The following is a 17,126-nucleotide window of genomic DNA, read 5'->3' as shown; positions in this document are numbered from 1 at the left end:
GAATTATTGAATTATCTACCAGCCTCATAGATGTGTAGCACCACACCAAATCTGGGCAAGCCATGCCAAGATAAATACCTTCATTTGTTTTAAAATTAACCCCACTGCTCTAATAATGTAATTTTACAGAATACATAAACCCAAATCAGTGATTGATTTTCAAGCACGTGAATTTAAAAGCTTTGATTGAAAATGTTCTAAAGATTTTTAATCTCTTTTTCTTTCTGCCTATAACAGTAAAACTGAAAATAAGCACTTATACAACCTGGCCAAATATTTAGATAAAGAATGAGTTCGTAACCAGCAATATCTTAAAATGTGTTTGAGTTATTCTATATGCTACTTAAATAGTTAAACTGTCAGCCTGGGATTTTGTATATATTCCTCATTAGGTTGCCTCAAAGACCCCAGGGTAGGTATATCTGCATTTTAAAATTTTGTATTTTTCCATGGTTTATATACCCCATAAAATGCCTTGAGAACTTTATGAGGGATGTTACATTAATATGTGTTATTATAAATATGATTTAAATATCTAAAGCATTACAGAGTGATTACTGTTCAATAAGGCAGCGTGCATAAAAGGGTTATCTCCACACTGTGCTTAGGTTTCTACAATATAATATAATGAATTGTTCAATATAGTTTGCATGCTATTTGTCTCTGTTTCTTCGTAGGCTCGAGGGAAGCTGATGTGCAATCCTCTAACAAGGCGATCATAAATTGCAGAACAATAAACAGCCCTTGAGATTTTTAGATAGTATGTGGTTAGCATGCAATCCATCTTGGGAAACTTGATTTAATACCTCAAAGGAACATCTCTGACAATGCTCAACATTGTTTTAAACTGCTGCTAAATCAATTAGTACATCTGAGAATCCTAATGTCTCTGCTTCTTTCATAGCCCATCCCAAGAACTCTGGCTGGTGATTTTGTAAAGCAAAAGATTTAGGAAGCCACTGCCTGGATGCACTTGGGTTCCCTGGAAAACATTAAAGATAATCCTGCATGAAAGGAGGGATGAGCCAGCCTCCCTAAATCATCATGATCAATGAAGGTGTCACCTTCAAAATTCATTTCAATTTTTCTGAATTACCTGTAGCCAAGAAGAATAAATTTCGATAAAAGGTAACTATTATTCTAAAGTCAAGACTATGAAGTTAAATACCCCCCATATACAAAAAAAGATTTTCTTTTGCCTTAATTTACACATTTCCTTTGGTGTATGCAATGCATCTTGTAACTATATTTGTATTATATTGGAAGATCTCAGACATTCATAGATATTATCTAATCCTCACACATTTATTAACTTGTAAAGTAGAAACAAAGTTAAAAATCAACAATAAACAAAACCCTCCCAGTGGAAAGAGATAACGTTGACAATTTCTTAGTTCATGATAGCCTACTCAATCTTTTTTTTTTTTTTCACTGCACTAAATGTAATAATCAATTACATTTACAATTGCTTGACAAGGAGGCAGATTATGACCTGCTCTCAAATTATGTGGTACTTTCTCCTTTTCTTAAATGGTTTCTTTTTATTGTTTTACATTAATTTATTTAAGACAATTCTCAGGCGATTCCTTGTCTTTCTTTCCATCTTTTGTTATGGTGCAATAGTCTTACCTTTTCAGTATCTCGCAGACCAGTCTGGTTCCTGTCCCCTGAAGGGTGAAATCACAGACTGTGGGCTAAGAGAGCCCTTCACCATACCCCTCAACCATGCTACTAGCTCTTTTCTTCTAAAGCAAGTTCACTCAACTTATGCCAACAAGACACAAAGTAAAATGAAACAAAGCAGGTAATCTGTCCAACTAAAACTTCTTTCCTTTTTCCTTACACAATGCTAACTCGGTGTTTTACCTGATTTTTTTAATCAGCAGCCTGTTGTGATGATGTATAAACACAACCAATGTTTTCCTCAGCCCAAGGTTAGTTTCCTCCAACAAAGCAGAAATTTCAACATATATATATCTATCATTTCCTTCAAAGATGCACAGGGTGTGATTTTCTGGAAGTCATCTAAACTTAATATTGACTCCCCTGTATGATTGTAATTTTTCCACATCATATGCAATGGGAACCCAAGGGTGAAGGCTTTTTTCTCCCCTCTTGAAATAACTGAACTAGTATTTAAATAGCTTGATTCATGATTTACAGCCAGGATGAAGCTCATTTTCCTAACCCATAAGAGCTATGGACATTGTTACATTTCACTGTTTTAGAATGTTATTTCTAGAGAAAGTGAGAAATAATTAAATAATTTCTAAATTACTTACATCTCTTGCTTTGTTTCATTGCTCCTTTTTGGTGTCATTAGCATCTTTGAATAATAGATGACAATATAACTGACAATAATTGTTTGTGTGTCTTTAAAATTTATTACTCTCATATGTATATTTGTTTGGTCTCACTACAATGCTATATTGCAGTTTGGCAGATATTATCTTCATTTTATGTAAGTAAAAATGGAGGTCTAAAGTGAAAAGGCAGCCAAAGGAATGGGGAAAAGCCAATGCCAAAATCAAGCAATTTAAATATTTTAATAACTTTTGTAGTGTTTTGATTGGAAAAGAGACTTATAGTAAAAATTAAGAGACCGTTTTGGTATTAGGTGTCACCAAAAAAATTATCCAAGAGTTCATTCTCACACTTTCTCTCTTTGTCCTCTTAGGTATCAATGAAACTTTACTTTATTACATATTGGCGCTTGACAAACACAGCTGTATTTAGTTTAGTATTTAGTATAAGACGTGATTCTGATCACAGAATTGGTTTCAGTAAGCCTTACTCCCATGTTATCTTTCATGGAACCTAAATAATATGTTCCTTTCAGTCAAACTTTACACTGATTTCAACATCTAACAGATTCGCCACACAGCATGGCCTCAGTAGTTAGTACCTGTTTCGTTGATTATTACAGAAACCCCTCCTGTTCAAAACATGAATTCCCAAGATATAAGGGGGGAAATGACATGGTAGAGCTTCATTTGTCCTTCCCTTGTATAGTGATTCTATTCAACTGTCTTTTCTACAATTTTCTCCTTTCTCCTCATTCAGACATACCTCTGTACCACAGTCTGACCACATTTGTAGGTAGTCAGAGGTTTATGGCTCAGTTTTAAGGTTATTCTGGTCCAGTATTATAGTTTCCCAAAGATTCAGGACACCATATGACTATTTCTTTTCTTATTAGTGTCTTTATCATAAACTGAAAACAAAAAGGTGTTGAATTGAAATCAGACTGTGACTTCTAATTTTTTTTTTTTAACGTTTATTTATTTTTGGGACAGAGAGAGACAGAGCATGAACGGGGGAGGGGCAGAGAGAGAGGGAGACACAGAACCGGAAACAGGCTCCAGGCTCTGAGCCATCAGCCCAGAGCCTGACGAGGGGCTCGAACTCACGGACCGCAAGATCGTGACCTGAGCCGAAGTCGGACGCTTAACCGACTGAGCCACCCAGGCGCCCCCAGACTGTGACTTCTAAAGAGCTTTCCCAAAAAGAATGGTTGAAAGATATAGTCCAAACTCTATACACCATTAACACTAGCAGTCAAGAGTTTTATGTACTCATATCTTTAAAAACGCTTGATATCTACTCATTTACAGGAGGCTATTAATAAACAAACATTTCTTGGCCATTTTGTATGTGCTAGTTGCACTTAGCAATAAAAAGTGGAGACAACACAGAATGCTCTAATACAAGGTAACATATTATATTAAGTATTATAAAAGGCATTAGTTCAAAGTAAGTAGCTATGCTAAGAAAAACAGAGAAAATTAATTCTCTGGGAGAATCTAGGGAGGCCTTATAGGATAAGCAGCTTTTGAGCTTGGTGTTGAATGATGGTATTAGATTGTAGAGAGATGTGAATACTAAGCTAAGACATTGACTTTATTCTATAAAGGAGTCATCATTCACTTTTAAAGCCAGACAATGACAGGATCCAAAACCTTGATTCACAATTTTTAGATTATTCTTTAATTGCTCTCTGGCTCTTCCAACCATTTGATATTTACATGATGATCTTTTATTATCCCATAAAGGGAAATTTCTGATTCCTTGACTTACCTTTCAAGTAAAAACTGGAACTTGAGGGATGCCTGGGTGGCTCAGTCGGTTGAGCATCCAACTCTTGATTTTGGCTCAGGCAATGATCCCAGAGTCATGGGATTGAGACCTGTGTCAGGCTCTGCTGAGAGTAAAGACTGCTTGGGATTTTTCTCTCTCCTTCTGTCCCTCTCACCCACTTGTGCTCTCTTTATAATATAATAAATAATATAATATAATATAATATAATATATATAATATAAATCTCTTTATATATAATTATAACTATAACTATATATATAACTATACCATATATATAACTATATATATAACTATATATATACATATATGTAAACTGGAACTTGAAAATCAAAGTAACCTCAGGATGCTTTAAAAAAGCAATGCCTTCAGGGGTACCTGGATGGCTCAGTAGGTTAAGCATCTTACTTTGGTTCAGGTCTTGATCTCACAGTTCATGAGTTCAAGCCCCGCATCGGGCCTGTGCTGACAGCTCAGAGCCTGGAGCCTGCTTCAGATTCTGTGTCTCCCTCTCTCTCTGCTCCTCCCTTCCTCATGTTCTTGTCTCTCTCTCCTTTAAAAATAAATAAAACCATTAAAAAAATTTTTTTTAAAGAAAGCAATGCCTTCAAAAGCATTTAAAATTAGTTCCATTTAAGTAAATGGTTTTTAAAAATGGGCCTCAATAAATATTTTGAAAACAATAGATATATTGATCTTAAAATTTCTCGTCATCTTCATTGACCTCCACATGGAGACGTTTCACCAGTTCATTTTTCTCAGGTACTTGACACTCTTCTCAGGATGCTGTTATATTAATTACTTTATGCTTACTCCAAACATTTTCTGAACTTTTTAGGTTCCAAGTCCTATGCCAGGTGTGGAGGATAGAATAAAGAATGTGCATGACTAGTCTTATATGATCACAGTTTTTAAGTAGGATTTTCCTAAAATGAAAATTCTTGAAGGCAAGAAACTTGTCTTATACATTTGTCTACCCCAAACAATTATGAGCTCTATGATAAGTTACCTAACTTCTCTGAATCTCATGTTGACCTTTCATAGGGTCATTTTGGGGATTAAATGAGTTAGTGTACCTAAAACTCATCATAAACACTCAAATGCTGTATTTATTGCACAAAATAGATATTCTATTGAAATTTAGTGAATGAATAACTAATTTAATTGGGGCTTTTCTTTGCATTTTCCAGATTGAAAATTAACTTCTTACTTACCAAACTTACTTTATAATAAAAGACAACTCGATGATCTGATATTTCATTGATCTAAAATGCAGATATGTTGCAATCGTTGCAGAAGTTGACTTGGCTTAAAAACAGTTATGTTGTCTTCATGAAATCATACTTTGTGGCTTTATCTCCATATGTCACTTCTAAGCTCCAGCAAGAAAATAATGATGGGTAACATCACAGTAAAAGTGACTGTCTCTTCTATTCCTTATCTTATTTTCAAGAATTCTACTTGTAGCAGGATTTGATGCCATATGGAGATATGCTTCCTTGCTATCAGAATATGGACCTGTGGTATTGTACAAAACTCTTTTCCTCATTAAGGACATACAAAAATCTAAAAGTAAATCTTCTGATCTTTCATCCTTCACTTTTTAGCAAACCTCTGGAGACAATTGGCCAGCCATCCAGTTCAGGTGTGGAAAGTGAAATGGAAGTTTTCAGAGGGCAAAGCAGAAAGGCAGAAAGTCATGTTTATAGGATTGGAGTCAAAGCCAGAGGGAGGCCAAGAACTTGTTAGTAAGATTTGATCTTCATCTTTTTACATTATGGGTTAGTCCTGGAGTCCTGGACCTCCACCCCTAACCTCTAAGAGTAGTGAGATAGCTGGTCACAGTCAACTGGTCTGTTGCTGTGGTATAAGAACTTGGAATAGCAGCAAAAGCAAGAGGCAGGAAGTGGTGTAGATTGGCAAGTCTTGCCCTTCCTCAAAGCCCAGCATCTATACAAATATGTGACTCCTTGGAAGAATAGTCCTTTTTATAGTTTTATTTCATTGGCACTGAAACTCATGCTCCCAGATACCTCCTCACTTGTCTTGCCATCATGCCGAAAAACTACATGGTACTTATATTCTTAACATAATGAACAGGTAGTCTGAGCAGAACATCAGATAAAGACATTTAGAACCACTCAAATTTTAAATCCAGTCAATTTGTCAGTTTAGTTTTGTTTTCCAGTAGAATTCTAAAAGTTTTAGACATGAAACTGACAAGTTCTGATGTGGGGCGCTCTCCTTGAGGAAGATAAGAACAATATCTGGATCACTAAACTGTCCATGAAGAATACTCTAAGAGTGATCACTAAGAGGGAAGAGTGTGCACAGGAAGTGATGGGAGATGCTGAAGACAAACTTCATCACTTTACCAAATTGCCCAGAGGTTTCCTCTGCTCTTCAGCTTACTGACAGAAGTGATGGTGGAACTGTATTATTTTAGCACTATGGCTTCAAGCTTTTAATGGACAGTAAATAATTCTGGGATTCTTAATTTTATGAGATGGCTCATGTCTTTGTGCTATTCAAATAAAAAGATTCAATTCCAAAATAGAAATATTAAATATCTATCTCTTAAAATGAAATCCAATTAAGATTATCATTTGATTTTTCCTAATTTTGTCCATATAACCTAAGGAATATTCTAGGAAAAAAAGGCAACTCTATCTTCAACGTAAAAGCACAGATCCTTGCAATTCTCAATACTGTTATTCATTTTCTATTTTTTTTTTTTTTGAGTCCTTAGAAGCCTTGGTTGGTTTTTGTTTGTTTTTGTTGTTTAAAACATTTTCAGAATATTCTCTAAGTGGTGAGACTTGATTAAGGCAAACTCTGCCTCCATTCTCATTGGGTTCTGGTAGATTTGATAAAAGCAAATGTTGTTATTGCAGAGAAAATTCATAGCTTAATTTCAGAAGATACAAAACTTATCACCCTTTTGACCAAGTTTTATCAAATGAAGAATGGAGCTGTAGGCTGACTTGAGAGTAACATTTATATCTGAGCTTGGATTTTTAGAGAGCCTACAGATATTGTGAGTTAAATCAAATAATTTATCTGCAGTCTGAATATTCTATTTATAAGAGTTCCAGAACATTTTTTTTTCCCTGTACTCTTCTTTTCCCTTCAGAAATCCATATGGTCATGATCTCAAGAAATATAGATGGATAGACAGACATAAATATAGATAATTTTCCTTTGCATATATACTTTTTTTCCTCAAAATATCTTGATCTGATTTAACTGGTATTGGGAGAGGGCTGAGACACTTCCCATCCCCGGACAGCTGTGAAATAATTGTTAATGTTTTGTTAAATTTGAAATATTTCCTTGTTTTCACTCTTTCTTTCAGATTGTTTGATCTTTCAACTATATCAAATATCTTGTTAGATTTAAGGTTTTAGAAAGAGCTTTTACCTCTTCCATTTTTAAACTAACACGAATCCATTTATTCAAGGGAATTTTATAGAATACAGAAGTTGAAAGAATACTTATAAAACAGCATTATGAAATAAAAGCAGGGACATTAAACTGTTAACTTTATTGATTGACTATGTAAAGCATTCTAAGCTCACTCAGAGAGAAGCACTGAGGGGCTAAGTTCATCGCAGGGCAATTAAACAGAAATTTCATGCAATGTGAACTCGGCTTTCAACATAGAATTAAAGGGCTTCACAATCATACACAGCAGCTTGCACTAAGGGTATAAAATATAGAAATACGTGCATCTGCAAAAATAAAAAAAAAAACAATATGTTTAAATTAAATCTGATATATCATTTAGAATTTTCCAACTCTGGGTCTCAGGAAGGAATTATAACATTCACAAACATAAAATACAGGTATACATAATCACCACTTTATGAACACCTACATAAAATCATATTGCAATCTCTTCTAATAATTACCAAAATGATTATTTAGTTTCCTTATTTTAAGAAAGAAGTTGATAGCAGATTTCCAAAAACAAAAACAAATACCCCCACCCCAAACTAAACACATAGAAAAAATCAACATGATAAGTTCTTACACATTAACACATAATTATAAGCACAGAAGGATTCTAACAACATAAGATATAGAATATATAAATATAGTAAGCTTCTCTGTCTTGATAAGAAGCTGGAAGTATTGTTTCAAAGACAAGACATATCCATGAGACATTGAGATAACATGTCCAAGGGTTAAATTAAGGACTAAGCTCATAAATGGGGTAGAAACTATGCATTCCAACAATAAAGATTCTATTATAGATGATTTTTTTCCTCTTTTCTTCTTTCTATCATGACATATCCCTGTTACATATTTTCCTGCTTTTTTTTTCTTTCCGTGTAGACTTTCTCACTTGATATATTTGGGGGTTTACACTCTCCCTCCTCCTCTCTCCCTTTTGGTTACATGTGGTATCTGCAGATGCAGCCCACACCGTTCTCTCTATGAACATCCACTGATAGACAGGTGCAGAGATTGATCACGGCTCGGTAACAGTGCTGGAAATGGCCGCCAGTTGTGAAGAAGAATAACAACTGGCAGCCATTCTGATTGGTGCTGGCACTGAGTCTTTCTTATGAGATCCAAATGCCTTGAGAACCAAATGTTCCTGGGATTCAGGCTTTCTGCAGCCAACAAAGCTTAGGTCAAAAAGCTAATTGGCTACCTGAAACTTTACTTAGATATCTTCAAGAGAAACAAAAAGTGTTGTTTCTGCTAACTCACATATGCATATACCAAGGAGCGATGGCTAAACAGATAGATGATAAAAAGCCAATGCTTCTTTGAAAGAGCTTTTCTTTCAAGGTAGGGTGAGGAAAGGTATTTGAAATAACAATGCAAAACACATTTTCTATAGAAATCTGCACCAAACTGTTATTTCTTACATTCACCATGTAATTATGCCTTTGGTGATATAAAATCTTCTCCATTATAATTGTTTAAAGCTGAATGGGTCTAAAAAAGAAGAAAGAAAGAAAGAAAGAAAGAAAGAAAGAAAGAAAGAAAGAAAGAAAGAAACTCTCTTTTTCAGAGGAGAGTTAGTGTGATTCAAATAGAATCACAACTCCACTCCAATAAAACACTAAGTCCTAAGCCTTCTATATCATTGACTATGTGAATACATTGGTATTCTCTCTCCTTTGCCCCTCGCTCAAATGCCAGGGCCACTGTAGGGCACAGCACAAAGAGTGAGACGGTACTGTGGCATTCTGATTACACTGTAACAAAAACATTTTCCTAAACACTCTTTTACTAGTGGACAGTTCAGTGAGAGAGGGAACTGGGAGGCAGAACCTCCTGGACACTGTCATTAATGAACATCCAGTCGACATTGACCTCTGTGTAGTGCTGCTCTGGACACCATACAGAGCAGTTCACAGAGGCACACCCTGCTGCTCTTTAAAGTTTACAATTGAAAACAGATGACAATAGACTAAGAAAACTGATAACAAGCCACTGTAAGATTATATGCTGAAATTAAATCATAAAGGGAACAGAAAGGAAAACAATTAAGCATTATAATGTACAATAGATTAAGACACAGAGTTATTCTATGCCATTCATTGGGAAGAATCTTCCTTTTTATTTAACAAGGAAAAAATGTGTTATCAGGAGCTAGAGCTTGAACACGTCTTTATGTAAAGGAATCAGATGAATGATGTTGGCAAACAGTGAACTAGATGCCGGGATCATAAACCCACCATGTTAAGCATTGTATAAGGGGACAGTAGACAAACTGACATTGGCCAAATGGAGGGCATGGACTAAAGCCCTGGGGAGAAAAGAGACTATAGCTACATACCACTTGATGCAAAATTAAAGCTCAATCTTTGTTTGCTCCAGAGTTTTATTATACTGTAACATGAATGAGTATGTCTGTAGCATATGGTTATTTCGCACCTTGAAGCTAGGCAACTGTCTGGTGCTGATTTGCCATTCTGCCTCAGGGTGGCATATGTAAGGGTGGATACTCGGAATTGAATTGGACCACTCTCTTTAGCAGTGCTTCCGTGCTAGGCCACAGAAGTGAGAAGGAAAGAATATAAAAACCACAAGAGGAAAGAACATTGATTCCTTTGATTTCTTTTTTCTATTTTTATTCTTAGAGTTAATTGCAGTTTCATTAATGCTTTGTTTCTGTATATGAATAACACTAGGATCCCCTGAACTCATTTCTATTTATTTTCAGTGTGACTTGATTTGAGCTAATGTGAATTTTTATTCTGAAAAGGGAATCCTTTTCCCCAGGTAACCAACCATTATTAATATTATCCAGCCCATTTTAAGACAATTCAGTTTGACCAGCAACAGTACCACTCCTGAATAAACGAAACCCAAATGCATAATTGTAGGAAGCCATTTACCTAGTTAATAGTGCCTTGAACCCTATCACAGTACGAGGTCATCGTTTGTAAAAGTCTGTTTCCAAGTTCTGAGACCCCGTGAACACCGAAGCAGTCTAGACAAGAATGCTCAAAGACAGGTTAAAGGGATTCCGAAAAAAGGTTACAGGAAATATTTCACTATTTTACCTGGAAAGAGAAAATTAAAGACAAACTGCAAAGTCCAGTCTGTATCTAATTGAGAAATATGGTTGGTTTGTATATGTAAGCATGTCAGTTTGCATGTCAGTTTACATGTAAGGGAGGACCTTACAGTAGGAATGCACTACTGAGGAGTTTGGATTTGCAACAAGGGCACTCTTTAACACTGGACTGGAGCAACTTGGTTAATGCAGAAATGCACCAGTCTGGGAAGGCAGGGGCTTGATTCAGATGGTCTCTTCCAAGCCTGTCATTAGATGGAACTTTTTGACTAACGCATGTGTAAGATGACATGAAATGATGAGGTGTTGCTGTAAATCTTTATTAGTGAATGCACGTTTATTATAAAGAACCAAGTGGGTGAATAAGTCACCCCCTTCTGACTCAAGTCTGGTATTATCTCTTCTACCACAAATTCAGATTCACTTTCCTTTCATCAGAATTTTCTCGGGAAAATTCAAGGATAATAAAGAACTGTGTATTTGGTTCACTACTCATATCTTTTCTCATTATTGTGCTTCTTTCATTTGGTTAGTAGAATCTTTTTTTTTATCAATATAAACAGGACTTTTTTTTTTAAGATTTCCATTTTCATAGTGTCATTACTGACAGTGACAGCTGCCTAACAGTCATGTGAAATATATAATTGCCTAAGGAAGAACATTCCACAACCAATTCTTTCCCTTTTTATATTAAAAAGAAGTTAGACAGGCTTGCTAAGCCTCCGGCTTCTGAACTTTATGTCAGTTCAGGAATTCTTTTTATTTTCCAGATATTGTATTCATATATTTTTCTACATATATCAAATGATTTTCTCTGGAATAAGTTTAGCAATATATTTTTCTGCTTTGTCCCAGAAATCTCCTTTGGCACTTGTTCTAGATCTTTCTCTATAGCACCACTCACAGGTCCAAAAGACAGAAATAATTTACACCTTACTTAATGTGTCTCTGTTAATAGTATAACCTTCTTCTCAAATTTTAAATATTATCTAATCTGCTTTCCAAATTTTGAGTTTCAATTTAATAGAGGGTTTTAAATTAAAAAAAGATGAATTACAGCACCTATACTTTTTTTTTCTGTTGATGTTTTATTTTCTCACTGTTTGCTAAAAAGAACCATCCTTCAAGGCACACTCCCAACTACATTAACATTCCTTCACTGCCCCTCTCTGTACCCCTTTTATCTTATCAAAAAACTCTCATTCGGGACTAAAAAAAAATAGCTGAACTTTTTATGAAGGCATCCTTACTTTTCTTTTCTCAAGGACACATCACTCTGATTCCTTTAACATTTTCTAATTGCTCATTTTAACAGCCCTGATCATTTTTGTTACGATCTTTTGGACCCTCTCCAAGTAATCTGTAAGTATGACATTCCTTTTTCTTTGCAAACTGGAAGGGAAAAGATATTATATCATGGCAGAGGGCGATTCCCTAAGGAATAAAATCTTGAGGAGAGTTAGAGAATCGAGGGCTGAGAAATTAATATAGGATGTGCAATTTATGTCAAACTTCATCTCAATTATAGACTTCAGGCTACTGTCACTTTAAGTTATTTTCTTTATGTCTTTGTACATTTTTCCATACTATGGCTGACTGTGAGTAAAAATGAGATAGATGGGAGTATTTCCCTTGCTCTTTCTTACCACTCTGTAAATACCACACGTCTCCAAGGCCCTGCTCTGCACCCTCCTTCATTTATTTCTTGGGGTCCTGGGAAGTCGTGTCACATATACATATGAACAAATTCATGTGGCTACTCTTCATTTTCTCCACTAAGTACCAATATGCAAACATGAATATTGTCACTCCCACTGTTGCTGATTCCTGTTACCAAGAGAAAGGAGGCTACTTCAGAGCAGTGAAGTTACCGCCCCGTCTAGTTTCATGGACACTGTGCTGAGATCCCCTGACATGGCAATGCCAATGCTACCATCCGTGGCTGGTGACACTGGTTTACTGGAGCATCTGATGGCTCCAGAGTTTCTATGTAGGAGGTATCTGGACACAGGAGCTAGGGAGGAGAGGGAGCTTGGCAGAATTTGTTCTGAGGCTTTATATTTTTTATCTAAGTTTTGTGTTTCCTTGCATACTTTTAGAGAGGGTCTTGATAGGCACGAGCTAACTCAGCAGCCCTCATCCAAGCCTGTTTGGGCTGTGTGCAGCTGCAGGAATATTTCAGGGCTCCTGTTAACTCCAGGACACCGTATTTAGGGTTTGAGATTAGCCCCCAACAGTAAGCCATTTATCAGAACTCTTTCGCAAACATATATGCCTCAAAATTCACTACATTCCTAGAAAAAAAGTGTGGAAAAAAAGATGGGGACATAGGAGTCAGCACTTCATTTGCAGTGGCAAATCCTTCTTGGCAATGACACGTGGTTGTCTCCCAAGGGGTACCTTAGTAAAGACTTGCTTTTTCTTCTCCATCCTCTACTTTCATCTAAAATCTGAAGGTTGGTGGGAGCCAGAAGAGATAAAGCAGAGGGAGCAGGCTGGGGTGCTCAATTTGAGCAGAGACTTTTGTTTTTTCAGGAACGTCTGTGCAAACTGGAGAGTCACTGTGACAAATCCCCTTGTGCACCTGAGCCTAACGAGATCCCTGGAAAGAAGAGAAGTTACGTGTAATGATAGCATAAGAATACAATAGTCTTCTCTACACCAAACATTACGAAGCAAAGAAAGACATTACGACCCAGGAGATGGAGAACAAAGGAGGAAGTACCTAAAGGGGCTTTGTGTGCTGAAAACCAACCTCTGCTTTTTAAAATGCTTTGCGGGGCGCCTGGGTGGCTCAGTTGCTTAAGGGTGGGACTCTTGACTTCAGTTCATTCAGGTCATGGTCTTGCGGTTTGTGACTCCGAACCCCACATCGGGCTCTGCGAGAAGGGCGCAAAGTCTACTTGAGATTCTCTGTCTCCTCTCTCTGCCCCTCCTACGCTTTCTCTCTATCTCTCTCTCAAAAATAAATAAGCATTAAAAATAAATAAAGTGCTTTGCTACTCTATTTTTTGTTTGCAATCTTGTAGTTTGTGCTTTTGTGGGTTTTTTTTTATTATGAATTTTATTATCTATTAAAAATTATGGTTAATGTGTATCCTTTTAAACTATTTTCCAATATTTTATACTAAAGTAAAAAGTAGATTTTTCTCTGGAATAAAATTATGTTTTTACAATTTTGCTATTTTAGTTTGTTTTGTTACTCAAGCTTTAAAAATTTTTACTACGTCTTCTATTATTTTACTTTTATAATAAGTTACACTTATTTTCTTTTCTGGTGTCAATTTTATTTTAATCATCTTTATTTTTTTACCTAGTTTATTTCTTTTTCATTTAGATACTTCCCTTTTAAAATTATTTTTACATCTCCCTTATAGAAATCAGGGAGGAGACATGGTCCTGGAGGCAAAGAAAAAGTCACTAAAAACAGGGACACTTGAGCACTTCTGTGCTCCCTTAATAGTTCCCAAATCCCTTTTAATGTTGAATCTACTAAAACTTTAACTTGAATGACTCAAGAGACCACCAAGTTTCAAATTTCCTCCCAGGATAATGCTAATATTACCTGCACTAACAGCACATTCAAACTGCTTGAATGGTGTTGTTTTCCCAGTCCCCTTATGAAGGGAAACATTATTTAAAATCCATGGCCTCTGCCATATATGACTGTAGACATTGGGCAAAGCTCCAGGTCAGAGCTGGGCAAAGTTACACAAAACAGAGGGAGGTAAGTAAGAGATTCCTTTCAGGCAAAGGACATTAACATATTCCTAGTTTGACTTTAACAAGGATTTACACTGCCTTTATATTTTCACAAAGACACTCCAGAAGGTAGAGGCTTCTTGACAGGTACATCACAGGAAGTTATCAAGGGTGAACAAAAGCTTACATGCATTTTGGTTTTTTGGCTGCTATAGACTTTTAAGGAAAAATAAAGCACCTTCTCGTCCAGAAGAAGAAACTTACATTGGTTGTAAAGGTTTGAATGTGAAAAACAAAAACAAAAAACAAACAAAAATCCAAACTAATTAAGCTTACAAAAAAAAGAAAAATCACCCTCAAGGAGGGGGTTTTGGAAAAAGTGGAAATGCCTTCAGAAGGAGGAGAAGATTCACACTCAGCCCTGGGGAACGGTAAGAGTTGAAGAGGTCTCCAAAGGTGGTGAGATCCATGCCCTGTGCCTTGACTCTTTGATGAAGTATGAAATGTTTGGGGAAAATAGCCCTAAACGCTGATGCCTTGAAAACAGCAGCTACTGGTCACTCAAGCCTGTGTTCAAAATCCAAGAGAGAACAGGATGCCATTTTGGTAGGCAAGAATACCATGAATTTGTAGAACTCGCTGTGTTGTATTTAAAAGATCATCTTGATTTGTGTTCATGGCTTAACTCATCATACTGTCTTCCTAAATTTAATGGTGCTCATCTATACTTAATTCTCTTATTTCTTTTTGTCTGAGAGAGAAAAATATCCCGTTAGTGGTACTGGAGGCATTCCTCACTAAATTTAATCCTGCTTTCCCATACTGTCCTGCATCTTTTCCCTACTGAGGACCTACATTTCCAGGCTCTCCCATTTCAATATCTAACTCCATTTTATCCAGAAAAACAACAACAGCGACAACAACAACAACAACAACAAACATTTTATCTGAAATTATTAAAGCATTAACTTTAACAATAAAAAACTTAAAACAAGCTGAAGACTAATGCCAGGAGGATGATTATATAAATTATGGAACATTGGTATGATGGGATATTACATGACCAAATTATGATTATGATTATGTCAAATGTCCATGTGTTTTTGAAGAAAACTCATTAATTAACCCCTAAGACTCCCAGTTTAGAAACTAAAAAGCACATCTATAAATAACTTCTGATTGAAAAGAAAGCTTAAATTGAAATGATAAATGTTTACAACTGAAGACCACAAAAACACCATATATCAAACTTTTAAATAAATTAGAAAAATAAGTTCAGTGTATTCAAATCAAGACACTGTCAGAAGGAAAATAAATCCAAACAAAGTGGAAGGAAGCAAATATAAAACAGAAATAATGAAACAAAATACTAAAACCAATGGTGATAACTAACAAACCCAAAAGACCGTTCTTTAAAAGGACTAACAGAGTACACCAACCCCTGGAAAATTAATCAAGAACAGAAAGTAAAAATAATATTAGGAATAGGAAAGAGAAAATAACTACAGAGAGAATAGAGATTTAAAATCCATAAGAAACTATTGGACATAAATTTACTCAAAAAATTTGGGGAGTCTGATAAATGGAAAATAATTAGGAAGATATAAATTAATAAAAAAATGTTTTGTACAGTACTGGCACAGAAATAGACACCTAGATCAGTAGAACAGAGAGCCCAGAAATAAACCCATGCTCATATGGCCAATTAATCTATGACAAAGGAGGTAAGAATATGCAATGGGGGAAAAGATAGTCTTTTTAATAACTGTCACTGGGAAAACTGCACAGCTACATGAAAAATAATGAAACTGGGCCATTTTCTCACACCATACACAAAAAAATAAACTCAAAATGTATTAAGGACCTAAACATGAAACGTGAAATCACAAAACTGCTAGAAGAAAACATAGGTATTAATTTCTTTGACATCAGCCTTAGCAACATTTTTCTAAATATGTCTCCTCAGACAAGAAAGACAAAAGCAGAAATAAACTATTGGGACTACATTAAAATAAAAAGCTTCTACACAGTAAAGGAAACCACCAACAAAACAGAGAGGGAACCTACTAAAGGAGAAGATATTTGCAAATGATATATCCAATAAGAGGTTTTATTCAAAATATATATAAAAAATTATACAACTCAACACTAAAAAAACAAACAATCCAATTCAAAAATGGGTAGAGGCCCTGAATAGACATCCGACAAGAAGACATAGAGATGGCCAACAGACACATGAAAAGGTACACATCACTAATCAGAGAAATGTAAATCAAAAGCACAATGAGATATCACCTGACACCTGTCAGAATGGTTAGAATAAAAAAGAAATAAAAAGAGTCTGGGAGAATGTGGAGAAATAGGAACCCTCATGCACTGTTGGGAGGAATGCAAGCTGGTGCAGCCATTGTGGAAAATAGTACTGAGGTTCCTCAAAAAAATTAAAAAATAGAATTACCATATGATACAGTAATTCCACTCCTGGGCATTTACCCAAAGAAAACAAAAACACCAAAAAGAAAGAAAGAAAGAAAGAAAGAAAGAAAGAAAGACAAAAATACTAATTTGAAAAGACATATCCACCCTTATGTTTATTGGAGCATTATTTACAATAGCCACGATGTGGAAGCAACCAAAGTGTCCATCAATAGATGAATGGATAAAGAAGAGGTGTATATATTTATAAATGGAATATTACTAAGCCACCAAAAAGAATGAGATCTTGCCATTTGTGACAACATGGGTGGACCTAGAGGATATTATGCTAAGTGAAATAGTCAAACAGAGA

The sequence above is a fragment of the Panthera leo genome, chromosome B4 (genome assembly GCF_018350215.1).
Source record: "Panthera leo isolate Ple1 chromosome B4, P.leo_Ple1_pat1.1, whole genome shotgun sequence".
NCBI classification, from domain to species: domain Eukaryota; kingdom Metazoa; phylum Chordata; class Mammalia; order Carnivora; family Felidae; genus Panthera; species Panthera leo.
The sequence above is the reverse complement of the archived record's forward strand: the minus strand, read 5'-3'. Positions refer to the sequence as shown.